Genomic DNA, 13,453 nt, shown 5'->3' with positions numbered 1-13,453 from the left:
AGAAATAATGTTGGGAATAAGCCAATATATACAGTAAATATACAGGTAAAAACCTGTAAATAAATATATTGTGGCCTATTTAGAACAAATAATATTTAAAAAAATAATATGTTTAACGTTGAAATAAAATTGAGTGTACGCCACTGGATTTTCGCCTGTCTCCATTTCTCTGCCTTCAAACGATGAAATAACTCCTCCAAATAGTGGAATTATAGAATACATTTGGTAAAAAAAATTTGTAACATTTTGAAAGATTGTCAAATTGTTTCTATAAAAAAAACTAAAAATTAAACTATGTTTTTATGAGTAGTAGTTAACTGTTATATTAAAAAAGCAACATATAAAATATTTTTAAAAAACTCAAGATTATGCTCTGCAGCATTCACTGACTTTCTTCATGTTTATGTTTCCACGTTTAGTACAGGAATTTTTGAAGTTATACTTCTATACGCACGGTCGGCGTTGGAAATTTGCATGAGAGTGAATCTGTGAAACCATTACATATGTAAGATAATGAGTAAGAGAGAGACAGAAGATATATTTTCTCTCTCTTCCTCTCTCGAGAATAAAAATGTTCCTTTTGTATATATATTTAATATTATATATATTATATACATATATAATATTGTGTATATATATATATATATATATTTATATATATAATATTATATATAATATAATATGTATTAATATTATTATTTATGTGATATGTTTTGTATTATTTAAAATTAAACGTTTATAATTATTTTAGGCTTTTGTATTTCAAAATAATCACTGTTTTACCGAGAACTGTCAATTTTGAAATCCGTTAGTGTCATGTCTAATTGGCAAATCCTTTACGTGTTTGGTTCATACGCTGGTGGTTGTGAGTTCTAATCCCAATTATGAATTTCCTTTTTTATTTTTGAAATATTTAAAAACCTCACGTTAATCTAATTAAATATATGTAATATAGGCTAAAAACATAAATTTTAAAATAAAATGAAAATTTACAACATAATCCGAGTTGTTGGTTTTTTATTTTTATCTTCGTAAAGTAAGTTATGTATATTGGCAGTTTTAAATACTTATGAGAATATTACATTTTAATTTATATTGTATTATTATATTGAATTATGTTTCAGTGTATTTATTGTATTGTAATTTTTATATTAATAACAAAATAAACAATGAATTTTACTGCAGAGTATGTGTAAATTTTTTTTGCATTCAACTCCTTTTATACATATATAAAAATAAAAATATATATTTTCATTAAAATATTGATACAATCCTTCATTTACTATACTCCTATTACAGGTCAAATGTTTATATACAGCAAACGGTGCACCATATACCTATATAACTAATTCTTTTTCTCTTTCTGCCCTCTCTTACCTATAGCATTACATATGTAATGATTGTGCAGATTGACCCCTATATAATTTTTTAACGGCGAACGCGTGTATAACTTCTACCGGCAGTGCCACTGGACTGCCACACCCGTTTTTTTGTACGAGGCAAAGGTCGGACCTCAATTTGACACCAAGTCTATTTTTACCGTATCTATGTATCTATATATATATATATATATATATATATATATATATATATATATATATATATAATATATATATATATACAAAAAGGGAGACACCACAGATCTGAAAAATTATCGACCAATTTCACTTCTTTCACAACTTTACAAAACCTTTACAAAGATTATTACAAACAGGTTAACAGTTAAATTTGACGGATATCAACCAGTAGAACAAGCCGGATTTAGAAAAGGGTACAGCACCTGTGACCATCTATATACTTTAAAAATCCTAATAGAAAAGACTAACGAATACAATCTCCCATTATGTATGGCTTTTATAGATTATGAAAAAGCTTTTGATAGCGTAGAACTGTGGGCAATAGAAGAAGCATTAGTCAACAACTGGATCGACTCCAGTTACAGAATATTAATACATAATATTTTCGAACAAGCTGAAATGATAGTGACGTTGGGTAATGGAATCGAAACAAGACCAGTAAAAATCAACCGAGGAGTAAGACAAGGAGACACAATATCTCCAAAATTATTTACAGCTGCCCTAGAAGATATCTTTAAGTCAATAGACTGGGAAAATAAGGGAATCCCTATTAACGGACCATCTTAGATACGCAGATGATGTAGTACTAATAGCCGACACGTGGAATGCACTGAATACGATGATTGAGGAGCTACACATAGAATCCCTAAAAAAGGACTGAAAATGAATTTCAGCAAAACTAAACTAATGTCAAAGATGACAAACCTATGATAAACATCGAAGGGACAGAGATAGAACACGTAGATGAATATACATATCTGGGTCAAAACCTCAAGGTAAACAAAAAAAATCAGACTACAAAAATAAGCAGACGTGTAAAAATGGGATGGGCAGCATTCGGAAGACTCTGATACGTACTTAAAAATAAAAATATACCTCAAAGACTGCGAACCAAAGTATTTAATTTCTGTATCCTACCTGTACTTACATATGAAGCTCAAACCTGGACATTCACTAAAATAAATATGGAGAAGATCAGAAAAACTCAGAGAGCTATTGAACGACAGATGCTGGGTATCTCACTCAAAGACCATAAAACCAATGAAAACATTCGTAATAGAACAAAAGTAAAAGATGCTGTCGAACTGGCAGCTAAACTAAAATGGAAATGGACTGAACATAACGAAAGTCTTACGGATGGCCGATGAAATAAAGAAATCGGGAATTGGCGGCCATATGAAGCCAAAAGACCACGAGGAAGGCCGCAAATGCGATGAAGCGACGATATTAAGAGAACTGCAGGGCCAATGTGGAAACGTCTTACAAACAATAGAGATGAATGGTGAGAATTAGGAGAGGCCTATATTCGGCAATCCGAATAGAGAAAAGGGCTTAAAAAATATATATATATATATATATATATTCAACCGATTATACAGACCCGATACGCATAGGTATACCGACGTTACCAGTCCAAAATTGACGTTACCAGACCCGCAAAAGGGTCTGGCAACGTTTTCTTCGTTATTTACATATCATATGCATCCCCGTACATGCCACTAAATTTTTAGAGAATTTTATTTGGGACTGGTATGACGGTTACACACCACATTATACACAGTTTTAGTTCAAATAAAAATTGTGAAGAGGGAGCGCAGTTCATTTCTGTATATCGTATATAATTTAAATTCCTTCTTACAACCTCTAAGACTTTCTCAGGCCCAAAAAATGGCAACGCTGTATGTTAGTAGTTACTGTTATTTAAATATTTTTAAAGGTATCAAATATCAAATCATTACTCATCCGTACATACTACAGACTACCGACACGTTTTTAGATCCTACGTTGTTAAAACGATTATTATAGGCACATTCGAAACGATTAGATAAAGTAATTATATAATATACTTACTTGCTGTCATATACTTTTTATTTTTAATTTATAAGACTTACTTATTTAAGAAGACAAAAAAAAACGCATCACCCTCTCAGGGTTATTAGCGTTACAATAGGTTTTATACAATTAATAGTTTTACATGTAGGTTTCAGTAATAATATAAATAATTAAATTTCGTTTAGTAAATTGATGTCCTTTAGGGAATTAAACAGTTTTTGGAGGTTACTGTTCCCATTGAAGGCACTTTTAAGTGAGGTCGGGATGCAATGTTTCTTTCGTTAACTTTTATATTTATCGTGTTTTACAGATAAGTCAGAGTTGCAAATTTCACAAATTGGCTTGTTTCTTCTCTTCAGCAAGCATTCGTGTGTGATTTTCGTATATCCGATACACAAACGTGTCACTATCACTTGTTCTCTTCACTTCCTTGATTTTGATTTCCATGGTTGTCCACTTTCGTTTATTCCTAGTAATTTACTTGGGGTACTTTTCATTTGTCTTGCCAAGTTCTTGTAATCTTGTTTGAAATGAGTTTTTATCTGTGTGTATCGTAATAATAAATATTCTTGATTTTGGATTACTTGTAGCATTTTTAACTGGCGCGTCAACATTTTCGTTTCCTTTTATTTCTTTATGTGACCCACAAAAATTTCAACTCAGTGTTTTCGTCTAGGATTCTTTTAAGCTCTATTTTAATGAGAAGTAGAAGGGGATAGTTGCAATAAAGCTGTTGTATGGCTTTAGGCGAACTAAGAGAGTCACTGATTATTATCCTTTTTTGCTTATTTTCCTGATGTATGTGAATTATAGCTTGTAAGATGGCAAATAATTCAGCAAAGAAAATAGTGGTGATGTCTGGTAATTTAAAAGAGGCTGAGAATTGTTTTGAGTACACAGCAGCTCCTACTCCTTCGTCGTTTTTTGAAGCGTCGGTATAAATTTCACTCACACCACTATTTGAATTTATTATATGATGGAATTCTTGTTGTATGATAGTTGTTAAGGTTTCTGCTTTGTTGAATTGTGCTAGGCTAAGATCGGATTTAGGTAAAGGTATTGTCCAAGGTGACGGGATGGGAGTGAAGGATAGGTCATAGTTGTTTGGGAATTGAAAATTGGTATTGACTAAATGTTTTTATACTGTGATAAAAGGGAGGATCTGTTCGAGAAGTTGAATCAAATTTAGTTAAGAAACGGTCAGCAAATACATTGTAAATTACAAGTTTGTTTTGGTTTGCTGAAACTGCAGCGGCATAACATAGACTTAGGTGTTGCCTTCTGTGGGAGATAGGGAGTTCTCCAGATTCACAACAAAGGCTTTAAATCGGGCTAGAATGGTAGGCCCCAAGAGAAATTCAAATAGCTATATTGTGAATAGTATCTAAAGTTTTAAGTAGTGTTTTTTTGGCCAAGTTTTATACAGTAGACCCGTAATCTAATTTTGAGTGAATTATAGCTCTGTATATGTGAAGTAAGCATGAGTAGTCGGCTCCTCAGTTCTTAAAAGCAAGTGATCGTAGTAAATTTATCCTAGGTTGGCAAAATTTCTTCAGGTATTGTATAATTGATTTCTACGTTAGTTTACGATTAAAAATCATTAATGAGAATTTAATTGAGTGTTCAAAGAAATTTTCTCTTGTAGTTTAATCTCTGTTGTTCTCAGATGCATAGATGGCTATTATATTCAGAGGTTTGTCTTCTAGTCTAATTTTTACTGCTACTATTCGTTCGAAGACTTATTTAGACTTATTAACAGGGCGACTCCTTCTTTGGCTCTCGTTTCTCTCACTACACCACTATAAATCATGAGAAACCCATCCAGCATGATTTAATCCTTTGGTTTTTTCTTGGTTTCTTGTAGTGCACGTATATCTATATTTTTTTCTATAAGCTCTTTCGTAATTTCTTGTTCTCGAGTATTTAAGAGATTTTACGTTCAAAGTACCGATTCGAAGTATATTTTTTTTTTCGAAGTTTTTCATAAATTCGTTGTCCTTTTTCTCGCGTTGGTCGTCGTCGTTAAATCAGTCCTGTTCCGAGGCATAATCCTGTTTCTATGAGCTGTATGGGTTTAATATCTATCAGTAGGGTGCTAACCTGGCTGTAAACCCCCTCCTCCTTTATCCGGGCTTGCGACCGGTAACAATTCTGTTACTTTAAATGGGTGTTGCTGTAAGTATTTAGTAGGCATATAAAATTATGATTCTTTTAGAAGTTCTCTATCATTTTGCTTTTATAAAACTTGCGTTCTGAGTCCTATATTGTATTGTGATCATTAAAGTTGCCAACGAGAATGATTTTACATCAACAGCTTCAATATTTGTGATTGAAGGCAGACGAAGAACAATTAAATTATTTAAAATAAAAATTAAGGCAGCGTCGCCACTGGCTCTTGTAAATGTCGTTCCGGGCTGTCGTTCTTTTGGAGGCTACCATTTGGTAGATTTCAACAGTTTTGAGGTATGGATTATGGAAATATTTGAGGTTTTTTTCTAAAGACACAATACATTTGATAAAAATATTCGAAATTAGCCGCTATTATTAAATATTAAGAGAATAATAATAAAAAAGGGGAAAAGATAGGAAAATACTTAATAGAAGTAATTTTGTGACTGTTGGGAGAAGACCGAATCTTTATCCATCACTTGGGTACTCTAATGTTTGTTATGTTACGATAAATTTAGTATAAGTCTCAAATTTTTTAGATTTTGGGTTATCTTTGTAATCAGGAAAAAATGTTTTTTATTGATCGCTTTATAGGTAAGGGTAAGATAAATCTAAAACATGTTAAAAAGGAAGCCTTTAACGTAAAAGTCGATTTTATAGCTTCTTCCTCGGAGTTGTCTTTGTTGAACGTATTCTCGTTATAAAAAGCAACGGCCTTTTTCGTTACAATAAGCTTTAGGTACTAAAAAATCTCCCACCAAATTTTACTAACACAAAAAACCACAAAAAAATTAAAAAAAAAAAACACAAAATCCAAAAAAAAAAATTAAAAAACACAAAAATTCACAAAAAAATTATAAAAACAAAAAAGGCCACGGGAGAGGCCACTCCGATCTTCGAGACTGCAACTTGGACGCTGACCAAGGTGCAAGCTCGAGGATCTTAGCTTTTACACTACTCTGCATAACATCACATTAAGAGATCAGATGATAACGGGAGAAAGTCGCTTAACGACACCTCGTGTAATTATTAGGCTACATTTATGGGCACCTTCATTACCCAGAGTGCGCATAAATATAGTAAGTTCGCAGTAACCTTGAAAAAGCAGTCAGTCCTTATGAGAAATCACCTTCAGTGCTCATAAGGGAGGGAGGGGGTTTGACTGCGAAAGCGAAAGCGTTAAAATTTTCACCCAATCTTAATAATCTTCTTTGATAACTATCGTTCCTTCCTCAGTTAATTTGGAAAATGATTCTGTGTTTAATTTTATAATTTTTTTAATGTATTTAAATGGTTCTCTGTATGGAATACAAATTACTTAAACAAAATGTAGTAAAATATTTATCCTAAATGTAAACTATCATGACATTGCAGGTGTGTAATAATAACTAGGAGCTGTTTTATAATTTATTTATTTTTAAATTGTCGACATTCACTTAAGACAAAACAGGATTTAAATATTTAATAAAATCAACATTTTATATAAAACAAAATGTAGTGAAATTCTAAAATATTAGTTTTATACAAATTGCATCACAATGAACAATAAAAGTTAAAAAATTATTTTAAACGATAGGTGTTATAAACTAAAGTTTTAATTCTGATCCAGTCCTTTTCTTCAAATAAATTTAAATTTATGAAAGCCATACATTCCTGTTTTTTGGCGCCTTTTTGTTTATTACATGTGTAGCAAAAAAAGTTACCGTAAACCGGGGTAACTTTGCCCCTGCCAGGGTAACTTTGCTCCATTACTAAAAAAAGTTTCATTTTAATTTACCTATGAATTAAAAACCGTCTTCACAAAAGGCACGTCGCCGTTTTACTGGCCGCCTATTGACAAAGTCTCCCCATGTGCAGCATCGACTTGCTCTTCCATTTACATGCCTACAGCGAATCGAGAAGGTGGTGGTGTAAAAACTTCGGTAAAAACTACGTATAAAATTTGGTGTGTGTAGAAAGTTGTGCTATTATCTCACAAGTAAGTATTTGTGTATGCGTTAAGTGTATACTGTTTATCAACTTTTTTACTCAATTGTGACTTATAAATGAACAAATGATAAACTTTTCTTTTTCTAACCTAATTTTACAAATTATCAGGTGATTCGGGGTAACTTTGCTCCAAAAAAGTGGCGCAAAGTTACCCCGAAATATATATTATGTTTAATATATATTTTTGTTACAGATATGCCTAGAACACCTAAAACAGTACTAGGATCACGGCGCTATGCTGACTATACATAAGAAACCCTACAAGAGTGTTTAAATGAAATAAGACGAGGTGAAATCTCACACAGAAGGGCAGAAGAAAAATATAAGATTCCAAGAAGGACCATTTTAAATAAACTGAAAGGGAAACATTTCAAAACGCCAGGGAGGCAAAACGTATTTACTCCCGGCGAAGAAAACCAATTTGTCAATTGACTGATTTATATGGGAGAGTATGGGTTCCCTATTAACGCAAGGGAACTGAGAAACATTATCAAAAATTATTTAAACCGTTGTGGAAGAGATGTCAAAATTTTCAAGGATAACTTCCCTGAAGAGGATTGGATCAAAAAATTTATGGTGAGACATCCTGAAATTTTTCCACGGTTTGCAGAAAATATTAAACTTGTACGAGCAGGAGTTGATGAAAACATATTGAGAAGCTTTTTCGAAAATCTGGCAGTCCAGTTAGACAGCGTTGCTACAACATATATATGGAATTGTGATGAAACTAATCTCACTGATGATCCCGGCAAAAAGAAAGTCATTGTCAAGAGAGGTTGAAAGTATCCAGAACTAATTAGAAACGCTTCAAAGACCTCTGTGTCCATTATGTTCTGTGGAAACGGCGAAGGTGCACTTTTACCGCCCTATGTTAATTACCGGGCTGCTAAAATGTGGACTACTTGGGCTGAGAATGGGCCAAAAGGATGCCGTTACAACGCTAGCTGTTCTGGATGGTTCGATGCAAATATTTTTGCAGATTGGTTTGAATTCCAGTTGGTACCTATGTTTAGGAAGCTGAATGGTAAAAAGATATTACTATGCGACAACCTCTCTTTACATATTACAGTACATGCACTTCAACTCTGTCGTGAAAACGACAATCAGTTAATTTGTCTGCCTCCAAACAGTACACATTTGACGCAACCTCTAGATGTAGCTTTCTTTCGGCCCCTAAAAATAGCCTGACGAAAAATTTGGTCAGTTTGGAAAGTACTGAAGATGGCATCCGCAACACTAATATACAGAAGCAACAGTTTCCTCCATTGTTGTCAAAGGTGATGGACTTGCTTGGTCTACAAATCAAATCTAATTTAGAGGAAGGGTTTCGAAAATGCGGAATATTTCCCCTGAATGTTGAGGAAGTACTCAGCCGAATACGCTGCCTTCTTTTTTAGTTTTTTGTTGCACAAATAATATTTTTGGAGCAAGGTTAATATAAGGAACCCATTAGCTTTGCTCCAACTATATGTTACTATACAAAATTTCATGCTTTTATGAGGTGGAGCAAAGTTACCCCACACTATAGGTAACTTTGCTCCACTTTTTATTAAAAAAAATATAGGTAATTAATTATTTTTAAAATAAAAAATACCATACAATAATTACACTGTATACCTTCTTCATCAGTTATTAAAAAAAAACATAATACTAGTAGAAATTTTATACACTTTTCATCGCAATTCCTTTAATAACTCCTAATAGTGGAGCAAAGTTACCCCAGTTTACGGTAACACAAGTTTTTTGTTTTTTTCTGTCCATTTTTCGCGAGATATTTTTTTATGCAAAGGCTCATTCTCAGTAATAAGGTCAGTATTCCCCCTTTGCAAATTTCTCCACTTTCACATAACTGTAAAGGGATTTGTACACTAAGGCTCTGTTCTTGACCTTCTTTAGAATTCGCATTATTGGTTTTTTGACCAGGAGCTCCCAATTGAACATTTTTTAGATAATGATACACCTTGGTTTCCTGATCTTCGATTGGTAATTTATTTAATATCTAGAAAAAAAAGTTTTACTTTTTAAATAAAAACGTTAGTACTTGCACACTAATATGAGTTCATATTTTCATAAATATAAAATTAACGGAACTCATATTTTCATTAAAAATCAGGAATATGCAAAATTTTTTGGAGTTTACTCTCTAAGAATTAATTGTCATATAAGGCCCCCTTTATGGAAATTTTTTAAAGAGTGAAATTTATAAACGCGTTATGCTTTTCTGCGTGACGTATCTTGGGAAGCGTTCACAATTGGGAATACATTTCGATTTTAAAATTTTATTTTTCCTTCGTTTACATTTATTATACCTAATTAATTATTAATATTACTTACAATAAATATGCATATCTATAAGTGTTTTACAGAAACGATGCAAATGAAGACCTGGCTGAAGTGAAGACGCGTTTCGACAGAGTTGAAAGTTTGTTTTCGGAAATTAAATATTAATAGTTATAAGTTTTTATTTTCATTTAAATCCATATTATTATTTAATAGATTTTTCATTTGTCGAAGAAATATCAAAAAACATAATCATTAACATATGTTTCTTAAAACACGTCAATGTCTAGGCTCAATAATGAGTACTAGATTGCAATTTTTTATTTTAGCTTAGTACAATACATTAAATATGAAATATTTACTAGCAAATAAAAAAAAATAAAAAAAGAAAGTGTTTTTAATAAATACCAGTTAATGAATATAAAATACAAAAATATCTTTAGTCATTTGTTAGGCGTTCTTAATTTCTTTGCACCTTGTTTTATAAAGTTCTTATTTTCCACTCACATTAATAAATTTTACATTCGTATTGCATTTTAAATATAATAAGAAAAAAGGTTTCAATTCAAAAAGAAAATTCTTTATTAAAATATTATGAAAATTCAAGATGATATTAATAGTGACCAAAATTAATTAAACATATATTATGTATTTTATTTAGATAATGCCAGCAAAACCCTAACATATGAATAGGACTATATCTTTAACTATTATATAAAATGCCTTTATTTACATTATTTGCATATTAAACATATATTTTTAAATATCAATATAATAGTTTTTAGGGATAAATTTCAGATGTTTTTCTGTATGACACGCATAAATACACAATTTTTCTTTTATTGGTTTTTGAATGGAGCCGGAAAAGTATATTTATAAAAACATAAACAGTTATCACTCCAAGTTTCACTGCTGTGTATTTAATACACTAATCATATGTTCAAGCGATTGAAATTTGAGCTTGTTGGTTAAAATAAACTAAAAATACCTATTGAAATTTAATATTTAAAAAATTTTAACGAACGACTTGACCTTAAACTTGATTTATATTTGAGAAATAAATTGCGAAATAGCGGGAATTTCTGTTTATAGTAACTAAACATAAAATTGCTGTTCTTTGCGTTCCTTAAATAAATATTGTAGTTAATATTATTAACTCTATTTTTATTAAAAAGTACGTTTACAGAAATAAGCCCCTATAAATGTATTAATAAAACGACTGTATATACCGTAATTAATCTATATTAATTGCAATCGATGGCAACTTGTATGCCCGCCATTTGGAGTAAACAAATCCTTTCAGATGTTTTATATAAATTTTATTATTTTATGAACAACTTTCGGTTAAGAAGTCAAAACGTCAATACAAAAATATAATTTTAATTCGAATTATTGTGGCTTAAACCCATAAACATATTTTAATGTAAACGTGCTCCAAGTCAAAAGTTTTAGAACTAAACCTTCATTTATGTATGTTATAATTAAGCGGGTTCTAATAATTTGTTTTTAGTGGTGTCAAAAAATAATATTGCCTACCTCAGTCGTCAAAGAGCCTGTATTATTTTCATCTTCTGAATTATGAAATTCATATACATCTGTAAAACACTAATATTAGTAAATTATATCACTTATATTATAATATCACCTACCCTTTAAATTATTTTGAGCTAGTTGAACTAACATTTTACTACGTTGGCTCATCTTGGAAAACATATAGCGAACTTTAACTTCCGCTAATAACTAACAAATAAACCACAAAACGGACACTACCAATCATTTTAGCGCCAAAAAATTTGGCAACATTGCGGGGACTGGGTCCGTCCAGTGAATGATTCTTTTTCATATATAAGGGTCTGGGAAAACGGTTAAGTTTGTTGGGTTTGGTAAAGATTGTTTACTATCTTAAATTTTTTTTTTATAAATTTTTTTACCCCTCTCAAGTTCCCTTGAATTAATACAATAAAACCACCTAAAAAATACAATATATACTTCTTTTAACATTATATTTCAACTGGGTCTTAGGTGGTCTGTTAAGTATCTTGGGACTGGTAGAGATAGTTGAATCAATATATATATATATATATATATATATATATATATATATATATATATATATATATATATATATATATATATATATATATATATATTCTTCTTTATGCGTCGTACAATAGCTTCAAAAACCTTCAATCTTTGCTTTGAAAATATTATAGCATTCACGAGGACCTTTACTTCAGCTTTTTGACGTGGAAAGATCGCGTTTTTTACCCATGATGAAAGCGTACAAACTGATTATTTAAACTTTGCACACGAAACAAACAAATTACTGCGTAATATAAAACTGCTAAATAAACAAACACAGCACATAAAACCACAAAGACACGTCTGCAACTGAAGCATCAGCGAACGCGATGGGAGCAGGAGCAGACTTGTTTACGTTCCGGCAAGAATTGATTAATACAGTGTTGCCATATGTGACAAATAAATACAAATACGAAATATATATTAAATTTCCTGAATAAAAATCCATGTCATGTATGTTTGTATGAGAAAGTACTGTATATAAACTCGTATAAAACAATAAATTATTAAAAAAGAGGAGTGCGTTTGGCCTGGAACTGTAGTCTGTTACATATTTGATGCTGACTATTGGGATGTAAAATTTATTTTCATAAAATATACCTAATTCTATTTGTGACGTTAAATGTTTTTAAAATACCAAATTTAATATTTAAATTAATAAAAGTAAGAAAAAAGACATCTAGCAATAAACAAGAAAAAGGTTATAAAATATTTAAGAGGATTTACCGAAAAAAATTCTTTCTCTTTCTATAATTTGCCATTTGCAATAACCGAATGTTAAACATGGAATTTGCAAGAGTAGCTTGTATAGTTTTGTACTCAGTGTACTTGCCCATGCTTGGACATTTTATTTACTTTTTTCAGATCGGAATTTGATATATCTAAAGAAAGGTTTTTGACATCTAAAGAAATGCCTGAAGAAAATATTTCCTTGAGAACTGCTGCTAGATGTGCTGCCATAGGGGAAGGTCAAGGATTTACATGCAAGAAGACTTGCAACAATAATAGATGCTTCTGTAAGAAGAAATGCAAGTTATGCAACTCTAAAAACAAATGCAACAAATAATTTCACACAACTTTTTTATTCTTAAATCCAAAGAACTGGTCGATAGTTTATTAGTGTTTTGTTTTTACTATTGTACAAGCATTCAGATTTAATTTCATTTGTGCCCAAGTAAACGCATCATTTAAACTAGTTGTTTTACCTTGTCCAGTATTTTACGTTTTAGAGAAATTATTTACAAACAACCGGGGTAGCAAATTATTTACCGAGATTTAGTTGAATCTGGAAATTATTGAAAAGTTTAGTAAAAACTAGATTTGGCTGAAATGTGTTTAGTCTCAACTAGAATTAACTGATATTTGATAGTTTTAGTTTTCACTAGCTAAAACTAGAATTGACTAAAGAGCTTAGTTAAAACTGATTTTTCATAGGAAGTTCAGGTTTTAACTGAAATCGGGTTTTTACGGTAATATATACATTTTGATTTAGAAATATCAAATTAATTAATTAGGAATCGAAG

General features: G+C 31.0%; 1 protein-coding gene and 1 long non-coding RNA gene across 2 annotated transcripts in view; both read right to left on the bottom strand.

The window, feature by feature from the left end:
• ktub (Tub domain-containing protein ktub) overlaps positions 1–13,453 on the bottom strand; it is a 35,761-nt gene that overhangs the window by 12,420 nt on the left and 9,888 nt on the right. The window lies entirely within an intron of this gene.
• Positions 9,418–11,576, bottom strand: LOC140435592 (uncharacterized). The gene is made up of 3 exons (XR_011950182.1): positions 11,498–11,576; positions 11,385–11,443; positions 9,418–9,567 (listed from the first exon to the last, which is right to left on the bottom strand). It is a non-coding gene; the product is annotated as an uncharacterized lncRNA (long non-coding RNA).

Source organism: Diabrotica undecimpunctata, chromosome 3 (genome assembly GCF_040954645.1).
Source record: "Diabrotica undecimpunctata isolate CICGRU chromosome 3, icDiaUnde3, whole genome shotgun sequence".
NCBI classification, from domain to species: domain Eukaryota; kingdom Metazoa; phylum Arthropoda; class Insecta; order Coleoptera; family Chrysomelidae; genus Diabrotica; species Diabrotica undecimpunctata.
This window is presented reverse-complemented; position numbering and strand designations above follow the sequence as displayed.